Source organism: Topomyia yanbarensis, chromosome 1, assembly GCF_030247195.1.
Source record: "Topomyia yanbarensis strain Yona2022 chromosome 1, ASM3024719v1, whole genome shotgun sequence".
NCBI lineage: Eukaryota > Metazoa > Arthropoda > Insecta > Diptera > Culicidae > Topomyia > Topomyia yanbarensis.
In genome coordinates this window covers 200,849,975-200,871,805 of record NC_080670.1, presented here as the reverse complement: position 1 = coordinate 200,871,805, position 21,831 = coordinate 200,849,975, and the positions used below count along the sequence as shown (strand labels likewise).

The following is a 21,831-nucleotide window of genomic DNA, read 5'->3' as shown; positions in this document are numbered from 1 at the left end:
AGGGAATCCCATAGACCATGGGACATTTATGCTTATAGCGGTAGTACAGTATTTCACATTTTCTGGCATTTATTCGATTAGAGGATTCACTGATTCCTAGAGGCTACCCTATACGCTGCTTTAAAGCAGATACAAGACTACTTTTTAACGGTTACTGGTTACGTGGGCCATTCCAATCGGATACGGGAAATGAGGTAACCATTCTAATAATGAATCGATGCTATCTGGTGATTCTTATTCGAAATACTAATGATGTGACCATCAAAAACACATTAGATAAACTTAATTGATCCCTCTTGGCACTGGTTTGGTCGTACCTAAACGTGACGTGGGTGGCGTCATGAAATCAGTCGGAAAGAAGCACACAACAGCATAAAGCAACGTCTTCAAAAAGTATATGATCTAAGACTATATTGCATCCGTCATACAGCTTAGTACGTAACACACGTATTGTTTTTCATTAACCCACATAATACAGTTAAGTTTTCATAAAATTCGATTTTTTTCGAGCTGAGAAGATCTCTGGTAAATTTGATGGTGATTTCACGTTAGGAAAAAATCCTGGTCTCATACAATTGAAACGTAGTGACAGGACTGGTAACTTATGAATAACAAAGTCGATAATGAAGGCACTTTTTTTCTAGTGTTCCTCATCATTTATTGTTCTAGAAGAGATGCACAGAGTACCAATTTCACCCCATCTGAAGATCGCCTGCCAGATCAGAAAGTTTTTGGTGCATGTCGATAATTTTCATCTTTCAAACATATTCTGGAACTGCGAAATTAGACTTAACTATAAAACGTTGCAGGGCTCCTATGTTTACATCGGTCTACTTCTACAGGGTAAAGCATGAATTTACGATTCGACTTCGACTTATTAGTACCATGTTGACAAACGACTTGGTTGCTTAGATAGAGGTCAAATCCGAAACGTGACACTACGTGTGTCCAGAAGCAAATAACTAATCACGGATGATATCTCGTAAGCAGAGAAGTTTGGATTGCTGATGAGATCATAGTCGAACAGTTTCTGTTTCTTGACGACCCAGGTATTCTAAAAAAATTTCCAGATTTTTCATTGAGCTCCTTCTCCTTTAATAACCAACTATATAAATCAATATGCGCAAACGACAATGTGCACCTGTCAGAACCGTGTAAAATGTCGACCAAGATGGTCCAGTTTTTATTCCGTTTTGTGTGTTTCGTTTCGCTATCAAAATTGGATTCGTGTATTGTTCTAAGAGTGATTCTATCCGCAGTGCCAAATCTACAGTACGCTGGATAATATCAAGTTATTGTCACTCTGTTAACGGTCGACTGGTGCTACAGGTGCCCTTTTCATCTATTGTTGATTTTTTCTTCTTTATGTTGAATTTATTTCCTTTCCTTTCGCGGGTTGAATCATAGTGTCTACCGAATTCCACGGGTAGGGAAAAGAGCGAGATATTCAGAGCCATTCGGTACAAAGAATGTCTACACAATTCGGCTGGTCCAGTCGTTATCTTCCTCCGGACCAAAACAAAAACATATCATCAATATCGTCGCGATATCGCTAGATTTGACAACCTTGAGCAGGCAGACAAGATTGCTTGCTGCAAACTTTGCACGCGGGAGTTTCGTGTCTACGAACCTGCAAAGGCAGTTAAACTCGATGGAGTATTTCCTAATAAGTCCAACCGGCGAGGATCTGTTGAAGCATGAGGTAGACCCATGAAAGTTCCAAATCCATACTTCAGAAGTTCTGCGCCGGTTGGACTTCCATCTGGAAGATTACTCTATGGATCTTAACTGCTGTTGCAGGAACGTAAACACGATGCTCCCGCGTGAAAAGAACTTGCCACGAGCAGTCTTGATTGCCTACTCAAAGTTACTCACAGTTTATCTGGCCGAACCTTAGTTGTGTCGGTTATGACTGAGTATCGCGTTGTCAAATCACGTGGTAACGCGATGATAGTGAATGTTTTGGTTGTGTGTATTCTCTATTGGTCTCGTTTCGTGTAAACTTCGCTGGATCAGTTTTGCCACACTTTGTTCTTTTGAATTGGGTTCGTCTACCAGTTCGAATCTTTGTACTGCGGGTCATTACATCGAATCAACCACTCCTCCGACACCAGGGGTTGAAGTTGTTACCTGTCAAATCAGGATCAAAGGATTTGCATTGCTTTCATGCGTCCAGTTTCATTTGTTACCCTACTAACAAATGAAGTTTTTAAGGCACTCTTTAAGCTCTCCTCAAAACTTAGATTGCATTTGTAGTATGCTATAAAACTAGAAATGCTACTAGGGATCTTTCGTTTGGGTCCCTTCGCGTTGCTCCATTGCGATCAGTAACTAAGATGACATTTGAGAAAGGCCAAATACAACGAAAAACAGGAAAATCAGAGGACACTCAAAAGCTTGCAATCCTCGTGGAGCAATGGGGAGCTTGGCCGCTAGCTACATTCTGTTATACCCAATTCCTTTCGTGTTATGTCCTGGAGCATTACACGTTGGATGCGCATCTGCGATGAATTGGACTTGTGGAAGACAGCATCAGCGCTTATGGTGATGGTTACCACGACATTGAGCATGTTGTTTGGACGTATGCCGAATATTGTGACGCAAAGTTTCAGTTATTGGATCCCCTCTGAACTCGAAGAAAATCTCCTAACGTTTCGATTCGAGCCTTTCTGAAGTAAATCGGTTTTCTTTTATTTTATTAAATTACATTCTTTCAAGAACTAAAAAAGCCAAGTTGTATTTCCCGTAGTTACAATACAAATTCAAATGATTCTTCATGTATATTCCTAAGATTTAGACTACTTAAACTTGTTCCGCAGTTTTAAGATAAAATCTAGTTGTCTTTAAATGTAGTTTTCTGATACTGTTAAGACTCTCTAGTTTTAATAAATGTAAAGCGCAAATACACCGTGCTCTACCAAATAAACAGACTGCATAAAATAAGGGATGGATGACAACAAACAGAGAACGTTCGATTTGAGCCGATTTATTTATAAGAAGTGCAAAGCGATGTATTCTATTCAGTTTTGCACGGCCATTCAATTTTCGGAACCGTTCGAGGTGGAAATCTTTATTCGGCAAAATGAACCGTTCGACGAAATGACTGGGGTAATCGTTTTCCGTTGGTTGAGAGGTGAGTGAGGTTTAGAAACAAAGTGGGACACAGTGGTTGTTGCTTTTAAACATTGCCGTGACCGTCCTTCTGTTCGCGAGGTGGCACATTTATTGGAAGGTGAGCGTACGTAGCGTTAGTCAGCTATATACAGTTCTATCATGTTCACAATTCTGTACTGATAACATTGAATAGTTTAGCAGACGAATGAAACTTTCATGGGCTGCACAGCCTGCAACACGTCGTACGACACGTTCCGTCCGATAAGTTCATTTTAAGAATCATGTCACAATATGACCAGATGGAGTCCGTTACATTTGTAACCAGTCGAAATGCCTTCCCATCGTCATTTCGAACGGCGCTTGATCCGTGAGAATGTGGCTAACATGAACCATTTCTTAACCTATAATGCTAAATTTGAGACAATCACTTATCTATGAACTTTTGCTTGCAATTTTTCGCTCTTTTACTGTGTTCATTACCACTAGATGGTGCAACCAGCGGCAGCATTTTGGTCGCTCTATAAAATTGCCAATTGATCTGTATGTACGGGTAGACACGACGAGACGAAACAGCAAACAGACACCAATAACAAATTCTGTATAGCGACTAAAATGGTGCGACTGGTTGCACATTTAGTAGAACGGCGTAATCGTTTCGATTTCATTTCTTCATAATGTAGTATTCGATTTGTCCGCTGCCCCGTTTAAGTTGCTCGCGATAACGTGGCCTTAGAGAGCAAGTATACGGTCGTGTTCGGTAAGAAATAAAATAAGGAGATGGACAGAAATCAAGGAAAAATAGAGAAAAAGGAGTCTTTTGCCAACTACACGACCTGACACTCAATGAAACATTTCAAAGAAAAAGTGTCCGTGCCATTAACCGCTAGTTCCCAGTGCATTGAGTTACCCCTCGATGCCGACCAAAGCATATTTTCTCCAGCGACATCGCTTTGAACCCGACTTTAAATAGCAGTAGAAATGGGAACTTGCTGGCGACAAGTTTTTGTTAAGTGACTACTGTCCACATGCCCGCTCACAATGTTAAGATCGATGGTGTGGTCATCGATTCGAGTTCGTCGTGTATTGATCTACAGAAGTACGAAGTTAGTTGTTTTAATTACACCTCATTCCAGTAAGCTATGATTTTGAATGGTAATCGCACTGAACGGGACATAATTGTGTATTCCTTCCATTTCGTATCAGATATCCTTTGCGTTTAGTTACGCCTTCTTTGACAGGGATCGTTTGCCTGATCGGTAAATTATACTGCGTGCCAATTAATAAATTTTAGCTAATATCTAATCTATGAATGAAACGAAGTCGAAATTATGAAACGAAGTCGAAAGAAATCTATGACTTAAAATTAATCTATTTTTGATGGAAGCGTGAAATTAAAATCATAACGTTCATATTAGTTTGAAATATTTTTTTTTCATGTTTGAAAAAGTCTGAATTTTTATCACGAAGATTTTTTATAGATTTTTCTCGAATTGTTTAACAACTTTTAACGAAAAGGACCGTCATTTTAGAGCACTAGTACCTACCGAAGTGTGAAAAACACACCCAAAGTCAAAAAATTACCCATCATCCAGTCCCGTGTTCCACTTTCCTACGCTCAGCTACTATGTGTGGTCCGTTTTTTCATGCAACCATCTCTCAATCTAACCACTATAACACAGTAGCTGACTCCCTCAAGTAAGTGGCCATCAGCTACCAGAGCAACCAGAATAGTACGTAGTAAGTAGCTTCCCAGCCCCTGTCTGTACCCATCAGCAGAACACCCGACGTCCCGATCCCGTCAAGCCGAGTCACGTGTCATCGAGCGCGATTTGTCCCACCTTCTCGTCGCATAAACATATCAGCGCCGAGAGCATGAGCCGTTATTCGTTTCGAGCTCACTGTTGGTCCTTTTCCCACCCACGAATCCGTCGTTCGAACCACCAGTCACCATCACCACCCCCTAGGCAGCAAGCAGGCAAAGGAGAGTGAAAAGTGTGGAAAAGCAATCTGGATGGTTGATCATCTGTACCTAACCTATACACATAACGCATGCTCTCGCTCTCAAAAACCACCGTCGAAAAAGCAACAACAGTCGGAGAGACCGCGGTTCGGTTACTCTCCTTATATACTTCGCTTATATATACTCTACCGGCGTTGCAGTGAGCGAACCGGTACCGCGGTGAGTAGCCGGGATTGCATAGCAGTAGGCCGGTGTGCGATAACGCGCCGCTCTCAGTTCGGTTTTCAGTCAGTCAGTTCAGTTGGCTGTCAGTCTCTACTCAGCCCAGCAGTTGACGTTGGAACGTCACACCAAGCGGAAGTCGGTTTTCTAGTCGTGCCAGAAAAATAAACGCCCATATTTTTTTTCTACCGGGAAGTGTGATTAGTTACCGGTTGTTTTACGTCGATAGAAAAACAGGTGGTGTTTAGATTTCTACTAACGTGTATTTACACGAGTGTCAACTGAAAAAAAAAACAAAGCGCCATCATTGGCGACGGGAGAAGAGTGTGTGTAAACAAACGTGAGTGAATGCGCCAGATTCGTCTAATTAATTATCATTTATCACCGGGCGCAATTATAATTAAACAAAATTTATAACTCTAGCCGCAAGGTCGGATTCGTGGCGAAGAGGCTACGAGCCTAGCGCAACAGTAGCAGCAACAGCAGCTACAGCGGGGAGATTGTTTTCTTATTTTTAATTAAGTTCGCGATAACCACATGGTCCGAGAGGCTTGAAACGTGTGTCTGTGAATGTTGCCGTTTTCATGAATGACATCGCAAACGAACGCATCAAGGAAAGAAGAAGATCCACCGGAGGAGTCATCCATAAACGAAACATGTTATAATTATTCAAATATTTAAGTACCGTCGAGATAAACGACACTTCTTGCCAGTACGCGGCGAAGGCGCAGCTTCCTTCCTCGCTGGAATGCGTCAAGTGTCATTTGAGAAGCAAAAACACAGTGCTAAAATTTATTAGTGTTTAGAGTGGCAGATTCGTTGAGAAAAAAAATAACCAGAGTAAACTTTCGCGAGTTATTTTAATTAGAAAACAACACCAACGAGCAAAAGGGAGTGCAGCAAACAAACAAACAAAAAAAGGTTGCATCGCAATTCGCAAACACACTGACTGCAACCGTGTGCGAAAACCTAACGCGACCGAAGGAGGAGGAAATTTGAGAAGCTTGAAGTCGTCGACGCAGCAAGCCAGGCAAAGCATTTCTCAGCCGCGGCAAAGGAAGAACGCAGAGTAATTCGATCACCGCAGTCAGCCAGCCCGGCAGCCAGAGCGTGGTCGGGCATTCTTCAGTGTTTCCCCGCGTCGTTGGTTGTGAAGCAACGCCGCGCGAATCCCACGGTCGGTAGGTTCCCCAGCTCCGGCACCACGCGGAAGGAATTTCGCAGTATCGGCTACGGCCGACCGGTCTACGGTGCGTATCAGCCCCCCAGCAGCTACTACCAGCACTACAGCAGCAACAACAGCAGCAGCAGCAGCAAGATAGTTGCCAACAGTCAGTTATCCGTAAGTGATTTGTTCGATTTGGTTACGTGTTACGTTTCTGGTGTGGTGGCTATTTCTGGACAGTTAGTACTCGCGAAGGAGGAATGTTCTTTACGGGGAGGTTCGTTAATATATAATGGACATTTTGCATAGTGTCAGGCGTTTGGTTCTCATACAAAAAGACGGTTTTGGTTCGAATCTCTCATCAGCAAACCAGAGTTTCTGTGCTTACTACCGAGACATCACTCGCGATACCAGTCAGTTATTTGGGCGTTCAGGCAAGACGTGTGACTTTTTGGATTTTAGTGTCTAGCGTCAATTTGGGCCTATCTAACTAGCATTAAGTGGATGTTACTGACGAGTAGAATTCGAAACCCAACCTATTATAATGGGCCTACTTTTGGGGGTACAGGAAGGTTATCTAGTACACTTAAGCATATCAACTGTAACGAATTTAGAAAGATTATACGGAATAGAGAAGTTGGATTTTGTGTTTTGAATTCATCTCGCCAGTAACTGTGCTTACAGCCCGAGACATCACTCGAGTTCAGTCAACTATTTCAGGCGTTCACAGAAGTTGTGTGTCTGTTTGGATTTAGTCGCTAAGCCGGGCTAATTTGGGGCTTGTTGAAAATTCGGAAAACTACAATACAATGTTGAACACCCATAAATATCCAACTTTGAACATGTCTCAATGCCTATTTCACCCTATTTAAAGCTTTTTGTTACATTATAAATAATGTCATTATTGGTCTTATATACAGCAGATACGCAGATATTGCAATACTACTACGTTTCATATGAACGTGTAAAAAATGTTTGAATGGTTTAAAAATTGATTTCATTCGATGCCATAAAATTACTCGAATCTATAAATAAGTGCAACGCGAATTCATTTCAACATCATTCGCGTAACACATCATAATTCAGACTTCTCGCTAGTTTTTTAGTTTCCGTTCCCACAAGGATTCGATTTATAGAACAAACAAGAAACGTCCTGAATAAAATGATATTCTATCTGATGGAAAATATTATATTACTTTCGTCGACAATGTTTAGCTTCAATTAAGCGACCAGAGTCTTTCACACGATGCAGTAAGAGTTACATAGCGTGGTGCACTCAGTATATTGAAATGTACTCCCTACCGCCCATTAGCAGACGATGACGGAAACCAACCGTTAGCCAATTCCTGAACTACCTAATAAAATATGCTGGTCTGTTTTATCCTAGGTATTGAGATATATAGGGTAACAAGTCGCTGGTTTGTCTCTTAAATAAATTAACAAATGAATGGGTCTTCTCCCAATTCAAATGTCAAAATGGGTCAGTACTAGTATCGCCTTCAAGCTCGGGCACTAGAATGGCTCTTCACAGGTCCTTTTCCAACACTTTTCGATTTTTTTTTGTGGTCCCAAATGACACCAAATTTTTGAGCGATGGGGTATTTTCCGGAATAGCGCATTACGTTTAAAATTGCTTAGAATTCATCCCCTCACCCGAGTAGTTATATTACTCTCTTCGTTAATCGGAAGCGTCCACGGAACATCGTAACCTTACGAAAATCGCGTGAATTACTAAATTCAAGCGAACGCTTGAGGTTCAAAATGTCATGCACAGAATTTAAAATGTCACCATTTTTGGACCACTAGCAGACGTTGACGGAAATCAACCACCAAAGTCTAAACAGCTCTAAAAATCTAATTTTTATTATTGCGTTCATTAGGCACGGCTCAATGTGTTAATTTAACGGAGCTGCGGGTCAGAACTCATGGCCGCAATTTGCAATTGCGCGCGAGTACCTTTTACACGACGGGAAAACATTCATTTCCATGCCACCTTCCACTACCATGTTCACCATCTCTTCTTGCCCTTACGTGTCACGAGTGTGAGCCCTTCGCGCTTAGTGCTAGCTTCCTCACTGATGGTAATGGATGTTGACTTTGAGGTACTTGGCGCAGTTTTTGGTTTTAGTTTCCGTAGATAAGCAATTATTAGCATTCCCCTCGTCAGTAACTGACACCAACTTGCTGTCAGTTACACTATATATCCAAACTAACACCAAATTGGCGTCAGTTAGACAGACTGACGAGTGGAATACCATACATTCAAATCCAACTTATTTAAGTTAGGTTATGTTATGTTTTTTTTCCTTTATGCAAAATAAAGGTTGAATTTTTAGCGGTTTTTGAGCAGAATCTTTTCACAAAACTCTCACGCACTAATTTGTCCTTAATATATGCAATAGTTGCGTAATGATTCTACCGTATTGTGTTTTGTACTGCAGAGGGTCAGGCAGAAGGGAATGGACCGGTCAACTGGCAATATAACCACAAACACACCATTTGAAATAAATTAAGTTTTGCTTTTTTGTGTTTCGAATTCATCTCGTCAGTAACTTGCACCATCTGGGTGTCTAGTTAGACGATGTATCTAAACTAGTACCCAAATTAGCACTAGTTAGACACCCCTTAACGCGCAAAACGGTTTAGTCCAATTTTATTGCATAATACCAGGCGTTTGATTTCTTGAACCAAAAGACAAGGGTTCGTCTTCGCTTTCTCGTCAGCAAACCAGAGCTATATTTGCTTCCCGGGACATCACTCGGGACATGTGGCTTTAGGCGTTCACATATGTCGTGTGAACTGTTTGGAATTTTTTTGCGTCTAACTAGTGCTAATTTGGGTACTAGTTTAGATACATCGTCTAACTAGACACCCAGATGGTGCTAGTTACTGACGAGATGAATTCGAAACACAAATAAGCAAAACTTAATTTATATTAGGTCTTGTGCCCTTAACGCGCAAAACGGTTTAGTTCAATTTTATTGCATTTGAAATAGCTGGAAAGCAGTTTTTCGTGTGCCCTTCGTAATGGATTCCCCTTCTCCGAATTACGGCATGAATCTTTTAGAGACCACTTTGCGAGTAAGTTGTGCCAGATCATGTAACCGAACCTCGATTTACCAATCGTCCATAACAATGGCGATCTTCATTTTAGCGTTGACACACACACAGCCACATGTTTTCAGTAGTTATGCAAAGTTAATCTGTCTGGGGCAATTTATTGAACGTTATCAGCACTGAATGCCTGACATGACCGAACTGGATAAAGGCAACATCCATTTGCATTTTTTCACCTTCGATTATCTTGGGATGCATAATTTCTGTTTACTGTAATTCTAGACTAGCTCAATGTAGGGTAATGTCAACTCATTTTTACCGGTTCCCCAGCAACCAATTTGACTATTGGAATATATTTATTTTTTCCGTAGACCGAGATGTACTTCGTTACGTCTATTTGTGATTTCGTATACATGCTGACGTAGGTAACTATTCTGGGCAACGATTTAAATGTTATTTCTTATTGCTTGGATTTTTCTTTGACTCGTTATGGACACGTTTATGACTATTCGCGTGCCCTTCATAAACTATTACTGTACTCTTTTCGGACAATCCTTTACTTCTCTTGGAATCTTGAAGCTCGCCTTGGACTTTGCTTGAATTCTTTCTGTATTCTTTCTTGGACTATTATTTTTTATTCTTCTCGGAATCTTATTAGATTCAAATTGAATCAAGAATGATTTCTAATTGGACTCTTCTTGAACTCGTATTGGGTTTATTCTGGGCACTCCTAAAACGCTCAGTGAACTCTTCCTTTTTACATATGACAATTGTCAAAATCATGTTGAGTTCCTTAATGGGAAGATAATGTAAAAATTTCATGACTCTAACTCGACTTTTCTAAATCTCAGGGTGACATCCTGTAAAGCATAGTGTAAAATCTGTCGAGTAGAGACGACTTGAAATATTGCAAAGATTTCAATTGTTGCTTGAGTTCTCTAAAAGCCTCGAATAGAAAGGTAGTGCAAAATATTTCATATTTATTTTAGAGAAGTACTATAAAATAATTAACCGTCCAATTTAAAAAAAAAAGATTTTTTGTATCGGAGTTAGTATTTCAAATGCTTTTCTATTTAATTTTTTAAGCAGATTTCTGCAAAATTGTCCAAACCTTATATCCGATGTGTACTGTCTCCACGACAAGGAAAACTGCTACTTCAATTCTTTTGATTGTTTGGCATAGAGATGTGCAAATCCCGAAAAGTGGAACTCTAGTCAAACAACGTGGCACTTTACTTAAGATGTTTCCGTACTAGACCGTGTATTCGCTAAGTGGAACATTTGCAAAGTGTTTTTAACTTAGGCTTACGGAAGTTAAGTCACCTCTATCCAGATCCATCATATCAGACACTCAATATTGATACTGTTAGCAGATTTCCGCAGGCAAATAAAACTATTTTGCCTAACAACTTACAACGTTAGAATAAATATTCTCGCGTATATGGATAATAGCAAAATCGAGATGCAATTACATGATCTGACATTGTGTACTTGCAATATGGTTGAAAGTTTCATATTGAAATACGGAAATGTAAAATTAGTTACAAAAAGACAAGGAACAAAATATACCTAGAAATTTCTTAGGTGATCAAGTGAAAAGAATTCGCCTTTCCTTCTTGATCCTACAATACAATGCCACAAACAACGCTTTGCACTTATTATGGACAGACTTCTGCCTGAGGGTTCTATGAACAAACGACTCCCTATCGTAAATCATAAATAGCAGCCGCTAAGAAAACCGCATTTCTGGTGATCAAATGCAATGAACATTTACCTGATATTACGGATTATCTATTTTTATGTTCGAAATAGTTGTACTAAATGACATCGTTCTTTTCATGATTGTCAAATTATTTTGAAAAGTTTTTATTAATTTACTCAAATCACTTTTGTTTTTTGATCAACTGTAAGATTTGAAAACATCACTAAGTATGAAACTTCATTGGTTTTCTGCTAGATTGAAAAGAAACAAAATAAAAAAAAACATACCTTTTCAATTAACCAAACCTATTCATTCGTGTCTACATCCACAATACCAAATATGAAGCGCCATCAATTCTCAAATCACACATTGTACATATGACGGACAGATCTCTACCTGGTAGCTCTATAACAAAACGGCACACTACGGAAAACCCTGTACAACAGTTACCTAAACCACAAGTTACCGTAGCTGCTGTACAGGCGTTAGGAACGAATGCTGGTACGATAAAATCTGAGTGTTGTCAAGCTGAGCATACTACCTATCTCCAAATCAATAGCCAGCACCGCCTATGATAAGGCAAGAGACATAAAATACGAACACGCGATAGTGATTCAATAAAAAAAATCAGAACAAAACCTATACCACAGCAACAGCGTGGACAGCACGGACGACAAAGCAATCAACCGAAAGCAAGCGAACTAACTGACCGAAGCAGCAAGGGGGAACACAGCTCAACCAAGAAAGAATAACACGACGCGTCGTAACAAATCAAAATTATATTCAATTTTTTATTTGCACGTTGCAAATATTAAAAGACCCACGGTTCAGGCAAGCTAACGCACTGAGCCGTGCGTAATAATTGAAATTAAAAAAAAATCAGCGTTGATAAATTTACAATTTTTTGTGTGGTCCAACTAAAACTGTAGTGCTTGCTATTCTTGCAAGGGCTTCCTGTCAAAATCGTAATCGAGATGGGAAATATCACGCACTAACAAATTGCTTAAGGCCAATTGCAGTGGGCCGTGATTCTGATTGTGATATTGAGTTTAGGCTTCAGATGTGGGATGTGGAGACCACATGACCGCGTGAGAACGAACGTTTATATTTTCACGCTTGACACGATCGCGTTTATCAAATTATAAGTACTGAAGCTGTCACCATCAAGAGGACGTTTTCGTGTTTGCCCGATAACGGACATGGGTGTGCGAATGTTCACGTGAACAAGCATTAGGTTTAGAAGAGTTGGTTCCCCAATATTATCAGAGTATCTGCCCATGGTGCGTATATGAGTGTTATTTTTCGACGAAGACGACGACTGACGGCAAATAGTGAGATCCCCCATCTCACTGGAGTCTCAAAGTATGCCACACTGATATTTGTTGATGTTGATATTTTTGAATGGAAGCCCTCGTACGGTGCATGATCGCGCGAGATCAGGCGTTTATATGTTGGTGCCGGCGACCGCGCTTATAAATTTGTAAGTGTTAAGGGGGCCTCTGAGATAAATTGCTTGAAACAAAAGTTTTGTTTTACGGTTTTATTTATACATTCATTATGAACGATTTTTTTAGTTATGCAGAGCCACACATACGAACGTTCGAAGAGTAGACGTACAACCATTTCCTCGTCGAGGAGCGCCACGGCGGACATGATAACTCTTAAAAAAATTGTCTGAAACAGAAAATTCAATAAGATTTAGACTTGTAGTTACTCAATGAAGCAAAAATAAAAATAGGAAAAAGCGTCTGCAAACGAAAAATACGATTTCGAGAATAACGCTTTTAAAATTGTCGAAAGATTGAAATTGTTTAAGCGCATAGCTAATTAAAACGAAGAAGGTCAGCCTGGCCGCTGAAAATGCACGAAACTTTTGTAGAGGTTCAATACAAACAATAAATAGCTAATAAAAAAACATCGATTTTTTTACCCACAACACCAGACAGGTTTACTTAATCGCCGAGAAGTTTTTATCATTGCGAAATTGTAATTGTGTATTGAGGTCTTTAACCAAATGGTCATTCGCTCGTATCATTCCGAAATTGTGGGCCTGAATGGTAGCGTTCGCAACCGCGTTTGTGTTATCGCGAAAGACTCTAGCGTTTGTATGGTGCTGTACGTGTTCTTTTTATCGCGTGGGCACTTTTATGTCGCGTATGCTATAAAGTGTTTGTAATTTCGCGTATACTGATGCGTTTCCACAATCATGTGGCCGCTTGCGTATTCTGGCGCGCTTTTTTTTGGCCGCCTCCATCTCCATCGTTCACGGGGAAAGATAAAGACGACGGATAGACGGCGATTCATGATATAAGGTCTAGGATTCGCTCCAAGCAAGTGATGCAACCTGTAAAGCATAATGTATTGCCTAGTTTTTTAGTCAGTCTTCGAGTATATGGTCACTCGAAAAAGAAAAAAAAACTTATTTGGGTTTTTGAGTTGTTTTTAAACTCTGGGCAGCCGGCTACCGAGAGTAAGCTATGTTTTCTAAACGAAGGCAATTTGAACTCCAAACAGCCGGCCGTATTGTCTAGAAAGGCAATTGCGCAATTGAGCATTTGGACAGATTTCATTATTTCAACTCTACGATATATTTATAAATTTATTGGGTTAGAAACTACCGAACGATAACTCGCAATGTGGGCAAACGGTTATTATAAAGCGAAATATTATAGATCAAAAAAGTATTTCCTATGTTTCATATCGCAATTTTTGTTAGAATACGGGTATGCGAGAGGTAATAATGACTATCGAAGAGAATAAGAAGATATTGATTACTGAACATGGCGAATTTTTTTTGGTCATCGACACTAATCAGAATATAGTCGTATTGGAGCTGATCTCCGATCAACTATTCATTTTTACGGTAGTGTTTTCACGCCTAGATCTAAAGACCAAATGTCATCAATAGACTTAGACTTGCGTGGAGGCATGAGATAGGAGACTTGTGAGAACTATATTATCTCCGGCGTTTGATGACCTTCATAACTCCCCCCTTCATATTGTGGAAAAAATCAAAGTAAGCTCAGATGCCAAATTTCACATCAATTGGACAATTTTTGACCTCCGCCAACTACGATTGGAGATTTTTCCGTGCCCACTGTGGGAAAATATGACGAACAATTCAATAAATGCTACAACTTTCAATGTAGCACTCGGAAAATAACAATTTATACTTTTTTTTTAAGGGAAACAATCTTAGTATTTGAACGGACATTTTTAAGTTTTTCGATGTAAAAAATATAAGGAACAAAATGGAACTTTTGTGACCGTAGTCAGAATGCAAGAAGATAAGGTTCTGTGGCATTTTACGATTCATATCAAATTCTAACATTTTTGTTTCTAAATATCTCTTTTTTCTTTAATCAACTTGTTAACAACTCAATCGCTTCTACGTTTCCTATTAGCTCTTTGCGTAATACACTAGTCGAAATCATAGTGCTTTGATATGGACTTTACTTATACCAGTTTTGCATAATTTTGTGGACACCGCAATACCCCTGTTCCGAAGCAGTCCTCCATCTTATTCCCCATAAATCAAACTCCAAATCGCAACAGGACTCCCAGTAATCTCACAGTAAATAGAGTCGCAAAAAAGGACCAGCACCCAGTATCAGTCAGACAAATCACCAAATGGACTCCTCCACACCGACCGGATGATTCCGTCCGAAGATTTCTTCCTTCCTAGGTTCGTCCCTTCCGGTTCGGCCACATTCCACAAAAGCCGGACCAGCTTCTATCCGCGCGAGTAGCAGCAGCAGCAGGGGTGAGATACCATTCAGATTAAGAAGCAACAGCCGTCGTCTATATCATCTTGGCAAAGTAAAGTAGGCGAGCGAAAAAAAAGGGAAACGTGCACGAGAAAAAAAATCTCCCAACTTCGCAGGGCCTACTCAGATACGACCAGACCAGCGCGGCGGCGGCGCTGCTGGTGAGTAATTTATAAAGAGATTATGGTAATTTTTATTCTACTCCCAGTAAGAAAAAAAAACACGAAATCGGTTGGGGGAATTCAGAAATTATGAGCTTCGGAAAATTGTCTGGACAAATCGACTTTTACGGTTTCGGATGCATCGGGCGGGACCGCCAAAGATCCGGATAATTGCCTTTCTCCTACTTAGCACGGCAGATTGGTTCGTAATTTGCGCCTTAATCGATGCTGTAAGCAAAACAAAGAGAAACTTGGAAAATGTTTTGTGTTTATTTCACACTTTTCTTTCCTTCACTATCTCATCACAGGGATAAGAGGACACGGGGCGGAAACTATTAGACGTAAGAACACCCGAGCAAAGAGGACCAGTGGAAAAAAAGTAAACAAACCATCATCATCATCATCAATTGGGCTTCTAATTTATTTACCATCCTTTTACAACAGGATTTACGAGAGCGGTTTCCATTAGGTGCCCCCTACCACGGTCTCTGTGTGTTTGCTTTTCACGATTCCAAATGTCAGATTGGTCCTCATAATTGAAAGTAAACAACACTCGGTTCGATGATGTGTTTTTTGAGGATTGTCCGTGTGGCTAATGGAATGATTGAAATTAGTGTTTTCTTTACTGATTGGGTAGTTTCTCGTCCCTTATGTCGCACTCGAAGCTTGAGAAGTGTCCGGTTAGGAATTAGCAGTTTTAAGTAAATTGGAACTTTAACAATGTTGTATTATTTTAAAAGAATTGGAAGAATATTTCAAATCAGCGACTTCAGTTAAGGAGAGAATAACATTTCAATAGTACTAAATTAGTTGGAATTTGCGTTTCGACTTTGTCTCATTAGAATCTGACGCTGACTTAATGGCAGGACTGATACGGATTGATGCTAGCTCCAAAAACGATTTTCGTTGAAAACCACTTTTCAGGTGACAGGTTACCAGGTAGCTGGAACCCGGCACTCAACGAAACCCGGTATTCATCTAAGTGAAGAAATTGACTGAGATCAATACCATCGTCTTGTCTAAATATACAAAAATGCCATATTAGGTCTGTCCAACGGCGTCTAGGTTCAACGAATTTTGTAATACAAGACCCTTTTTGAACAATTTTGAGACCTCTTCCTAGATTTCTTAGTGGGGTATTTTTTAGTTTTTTTTTAACGAAGTGTATGCCTTATTCCCGCCCGTTTCCATGGAGATCTAAAACATTTCACTATGACATTATAGCGAGCACCACAATTATCAACAGGATTCAATTTCCCTTTTTGGCCATTTCCTCTACCATTGCAGGAGATTTCGTTTTGTTTTCGAAAACCCCGAATTAGATACGCGTGTGGTACAAACACAGTCAGTCAGTGATGGTGCTGTTACTCTCTATACCCCGTCCCAAGTACCGCTAAGTGCTGAGTAGAGATGCAATTAAAATTAACGAACCCCAGAAAAAACCGAACGTGAGGAACGCGGGAAAAGAAGAAGGGACCAATAGCAACAACAACAACAACAACCCCTTCAAGTTTCTTAATTTTTAACCGATGAGGACAAAAATTCCCGGTTCAAATTAAAATCTTATGTTTGAATTTAGGCTTTCCTCTATTGTGTATTATGTTTCGCTTCCATTAAGGATTTTGCATATTGGCACACGCGAAGCCCCGCTTTGAATGACGAATTCTCTTCTCTATTTTTTATCCTACCCGTTTCTAATTTAGAAGGGGAAACACGCAATCAGAATTTTTAATTGGATAAATTAATTGAAATTTTTACGTCGTCATTCGAAATTGCATTCTTTTTCTTTCATATTCAAAAGGCATCCTCTTCGGATAAGGAGGAGGGCGGCGTCGTCGTACACAATTACATTAATTAATGCAGCATCAAGTCAAACATCAATCAAACGAATCGAGAATCCGGGTTGAACTTTCGACTAAAACAGGGATTTAAAAAAAAAACAACAAACTATTTACTTAGCGAGAAAATGTCAACAGCAAAATATTTGCGCAAAGCGGGATCCTGACGGAACCGAGCCCAATTATCTCCTCCTGATGTTTATGACAGCAAATATGTACGCAAACGGAGAGCCGATAGTTAGTTGGTGGAAGAAAAGAAAAAAAAAACGATTCATCGATTCAGTGATTGATTGATTGATTGACGAAGCGAAACTGTACACAAACATTCGTCATTCGCTGTAAGATTGCCGCGAAAACGAATGCCATCAGAGTAGGCATTTGTTTTTTGGAATGTTTGTTTACTTTTCGTCGGTTTCGGTTTTAATTCGTAATCGTTCATGCATACATGTATGGTCTTCAAACTCATAACAATAACTTCAAGTGAAATGCATTGTTACAAGTGTTATTTTTATTACCGATGACAGTGACTGAGTCGAATCATGTGTGTTGAACAAACTAATAAAAAATGTAAGTAAACACTTTAGAGAGTCTGTGAACCTCGTGTGGAGTAGCCACAAAAAGTAAGCGATTACAAATACGATTGTTGATATTTTGACTGTACACAGTATATTGTTTGTAAAAGAGAAATATTTGCTACCACCTCTTCGAATTATCGATTTACATTATGGGAACCAAACGCTCTGGTTAGCAGATTGGCCAATGCTATGCTATATTTCTCCTTAGTGAAGAACAATTTAGGTAAAAGCTATTTTTTCTCCATAGAAGAAACCTATAACTGAATTCGTTATGGAATTTGCCGTTCGACTTTGTCTCAGCAGAATCTGACACTAACTTAGTGACCGGACAGTCACTTACTATTTGACTAAATTATAAATTTGACATGATTCAAAGAGGGAGTTTTGCACGATGAACAAAGAGATCAAATTTCAGTTCGGTTTGAATATCCGTTCGATTCGACCCATGCACTTAATAGCCCCTGGATTACCTTGAGTTGTTCCCTTTTACAGTATTCATATGGCATCTTGATGGTGCTTTAAGATACTTCTATGATGTTTTTGTGGAATTTTTGATAGAACTTTGCAGTATTTTTAAGGTAGATTATGTGTGATTGTGAGTTCGCCCACTATCTAGCATGTGAAAAACTGAGAGAATTTTTCCATATTAAAGATCTTTATTGTCCTTACCAAAATTAGAAGAAATCGGAGGAAAAAAGCTTTCGCTCTTGTGCAACGTTAGGTACTTATAAGTACAACAAACTGAAACCGAATCCAGCAAGGATCACTCGCAATCCTCATAGCCAACTTGGACGTCGGAAAAAGCGCATCAGCGGTCTGGGCGAAAAAACCACAACTCGTTTTCGTATCGTTTTACAGACTGCTATGCTGCAACATCACGATACGCCATTTGTCATACCTACTGTGTTGTTGCTTTAGGGTGACCTTACTTTTCCAGCAGGTCAAAAGCTTCGTTGGTTTTGGAGCCAAAAACCGACAAGTGTTTAAATGCATATTAGTGTCGATAGAACAGCCCCTTTTGGACGGATCTAACACTACTGGTTCTAAAGAAAAAAAAGTCCTCAAGTTTCAAGTTCCGGGTATGTCATTAATCAAAAATTTGTGAAAATGGTTACTTGATAGAATGTAGAATATAACAGTGAATTGTTGGTTGGTAACTGAACTAAAAAAGAACGAATGACAGAAAAATGCATCCGAAACCAAATAAGAAAAAAATCACCTAAAAGATCTACAGTCCCAAAGTGGTTTAGCCACCCTACCTACCATGCGGGAAACTCAAATCCAGCCTGCACGAATCAACACAGTCCGCACTGCACACACACATACACACGGGCTGAAAGAAACGTGTTATCGTTTCACGCCTGAGCTACAAATTGCATTCTGTTTTGACGTTGCCGGTGCAGATGTGATGCATCCCGCCGGCTTTTGTGGTGCATATTGTATCCCCATAAACGAGCCCGATCCTGGCGCGTTGGCCTCGGTGGTGGTGGTGGTGATGGGAATTACAGTGATGAGTTGATTTTGTGACGTTGCTAGGTCAATTCTTACAGAATAATGTAAAAATATACACACTCAAGCTTCCTTTCTAGCGAATGCGAATTGGCGTGCCTTTCGTTAAACTTTTTCCATCAAGCCTCCTTGGTCACTTTCCTTGTCGCAGAAACGCTAAATTGCATTAAACAGCGTCTTCTTGAGGATCCGCTTGACGATTTCATAATATTGTTCCACCTACACATTGTTCACAGCGTTCCATTTCAGGGCCTTTTTTCCGTAATGACAAGATGCCAAATCTGGCCAAAACTGAACGGAACAGTTGCATTGCTTGATGAAAGGTAACAAATGTTTTTCCACAAAAATTTTCTGGTTGATGGTCCCGGTTGGAATCTAAATGTCGCTTTTCAAGCTACAGTAACAGATGGCCTGCCATACGAGATATTTTTTTGTTGACTTCGACAGCTTAACATGTTTAAAAAAACTGCCAGTTGACGTATAATATTCTTGTTCAGGAAGCTTGTTTAAAGTCTGTTGTTATGTGAAGAACCTTTTGCTTTCTGCTGGTAGGAGTTCGGCGTTCCACTCAAGTCTACCGCGTAGTCGTTGATAGAACATAACGCATCATTACGTTTTACCGCTGACGCCGGTAAAAAATTTGTAATTTTTGTATTGTCATATATATGTTTAAAAAAAAAATTTCGACTTATATGACATAAAGAACTGTCGGATGCTGTCAATGTGATAACAGTACCCAGTTTGCATGTGTTTGCTGTGTAATCGGACTCTATAACCCGTAACTCCGGAACCGGAACTCCGATCGAGAAATAAATCAATATTCCTACACCTGCTCGAAGTTGACTCACGGTATCCGTACTCGACGAGTGTCGCGTGCAAATCGTTAACAGGTAGTGGTCCGAAACTATGTTCGTTCCTCACTGCGATCGTTAGTAATGTTGGAGAAGAATTTTCCGTTGATTACAAAGAGGTCAATTTGGGTTCCGGTCTGTTGATTGGCTTGGTAAGGCCGCGTTACGGCTTGGTAAGGCCAAACTGGTGTCGAAGGGAGTCAATTGTGATTATCTGACGTATTCTTGATGGTAACATCAGTGATCACTCGTCTAACGGTGGAGAGTGAATGGTGGATGTGTGATTTACGTGAATTCATGGTAAATTGTCATGGTTCTTTGAATCTTGCACAATTTTCCTGTTAACTAAATTGATGTTGAGGTTGGCTTTAAATGTTTGTTTGCGTCTGATGATGGCTGAAGAACAGTAAGTCGAAACGTTAGTGTAAGAATGGAAAATTTTCACCGAGAAAAATCAACAAGTCGGCAAAATAAAGTCCTCTGCCAACAGAAGACAAAAGATTACCCTGTAGTATTTTAGGCCTGTTTCTAATGACCTAGCCACTGTTAGTTTTCCGATATGTATACTTCACATTCTTGCTCTTACTTGATTACTATGGGTCTAAATTTCCATAACTTTCCCTACCCAGTAATCTCTAGCAAATTGAATGTCGTTAAAAAGTAAAAAAAATAACTTGAGAAGCTTAGAGACGGCGCACAGTGCAGCAATTGTTCTGTTATTTTCGATGTTCTTTGTATTCCCTTTTCTGAGAACTGGAAACACATAAGCTAACTGATTTTCATAACAATGGAAACGTAGTTAATAGCAACAATTAGAATAATAAACAAAGTGTTATAGTTAGGCCGGAAATGCGATTTTCCAAAAGCCCATACGGAATACCATCTGGGCTAGGGGAAGACACTGAATTTAGCTGGGATTCATCAGAGATGATATGAAGATCACTCATTTGAAGCTCAAACATAAAACGTTCAACAACGTACACTCTTGGACGCTAGTCCCGTGATAAAGTTTGAAAAATTTTATGGCGAACATTTTGCAAATACCTTACGAATTGTTCACGTATCTCTCTGATTTTGGGTCCGATTACAGTGTAATATTGACTTCTGTAATCGTAGTTAGAAAAACAGAGTGTATTCCAATCAATCAGAACTGCAGTCGATATCCTGAAGCACACCAAGTATACTTGCATAATCGGTGCGCTTGAAGTTGTGCTATAAATTTGGCGAAGCATCCAAAAGCTTTGAAATCAAGGAAGGATGATGTTGAGAATGTTTTACCAGCGGTGTGTGGGGGCAGTGTCGATATGTGGCGCTATATCTCGATTAGTGACGCAACATAGATCTAAAGTTATAACTATCCAGAAGAGTCGTCGAGCGTGGATAAAGCTAAGATGCTTGAAGATCAATATAAAAAAGTACTCCAGGCAAGGTAGGCAAGAAAAGAAACAATTGTTGAATGAAAAAATGATATTTACTATGTAGTTTATAAATTGTCTGTATCCAGTTTCATCAAATTAGAAATGTGACACTTCCAATTTTCACAAAACCGAAGTAGATTTTATCCTACATAACAGCTTGAAAAATTATAGATTTTTAGCCAATTTGCCTTGACTGGACTTGATCTGTCACCCATATTTGGAAACTTTACATCATAGTACAGCTAGGTAATTTTTATTAGAGTATAGAAGTGGAGGAATTTCATCCTTCATTCATGTTGCCAATGTGGTGTGCGTTTGGTGAAACTTCCGTTACCTTTTTCGTGCCCCTGGGTCTTGGATTCTTGATGCTTGGACTACGCTATGTACATATGACAAACGAGTCGATAATTATTGTGACAATTTGCAATGATTGATAAATCACCTGTAATTATCGAAATAAATCAAATTAAAAAAAGTTAATATTAGTTCAGT

At 39.6% G+C, this 21,831-nt stretch overlaps 1 protein-coding gene across 2 annotated transcripts in view; it reads left to right on the top strand.

The window, feature by feature from the left end:
* Positions 1–5,334: 5,334 nt before the first annotated feature.
* LOC131687741 (insulin gene enhancer protein ISL-2) overlaps positions 5,335–21,831 on the top strand; it is a 52,769-nt gene continuing 36,272 nt past the window's right edge. Inside the window, exon 1 of one of the 2 annotated variants that reach the window (XM_058971832.1) lies at positions 5,335–6,638. The gene's annotated coding sequence lies outside the window, so the exon portion shown is untranslated. The remainder of the gene's footprint in view (positions 6,639–21,831) is intronic. The other variant, XM_058971838.1, reaches the window with a different exon arrangement.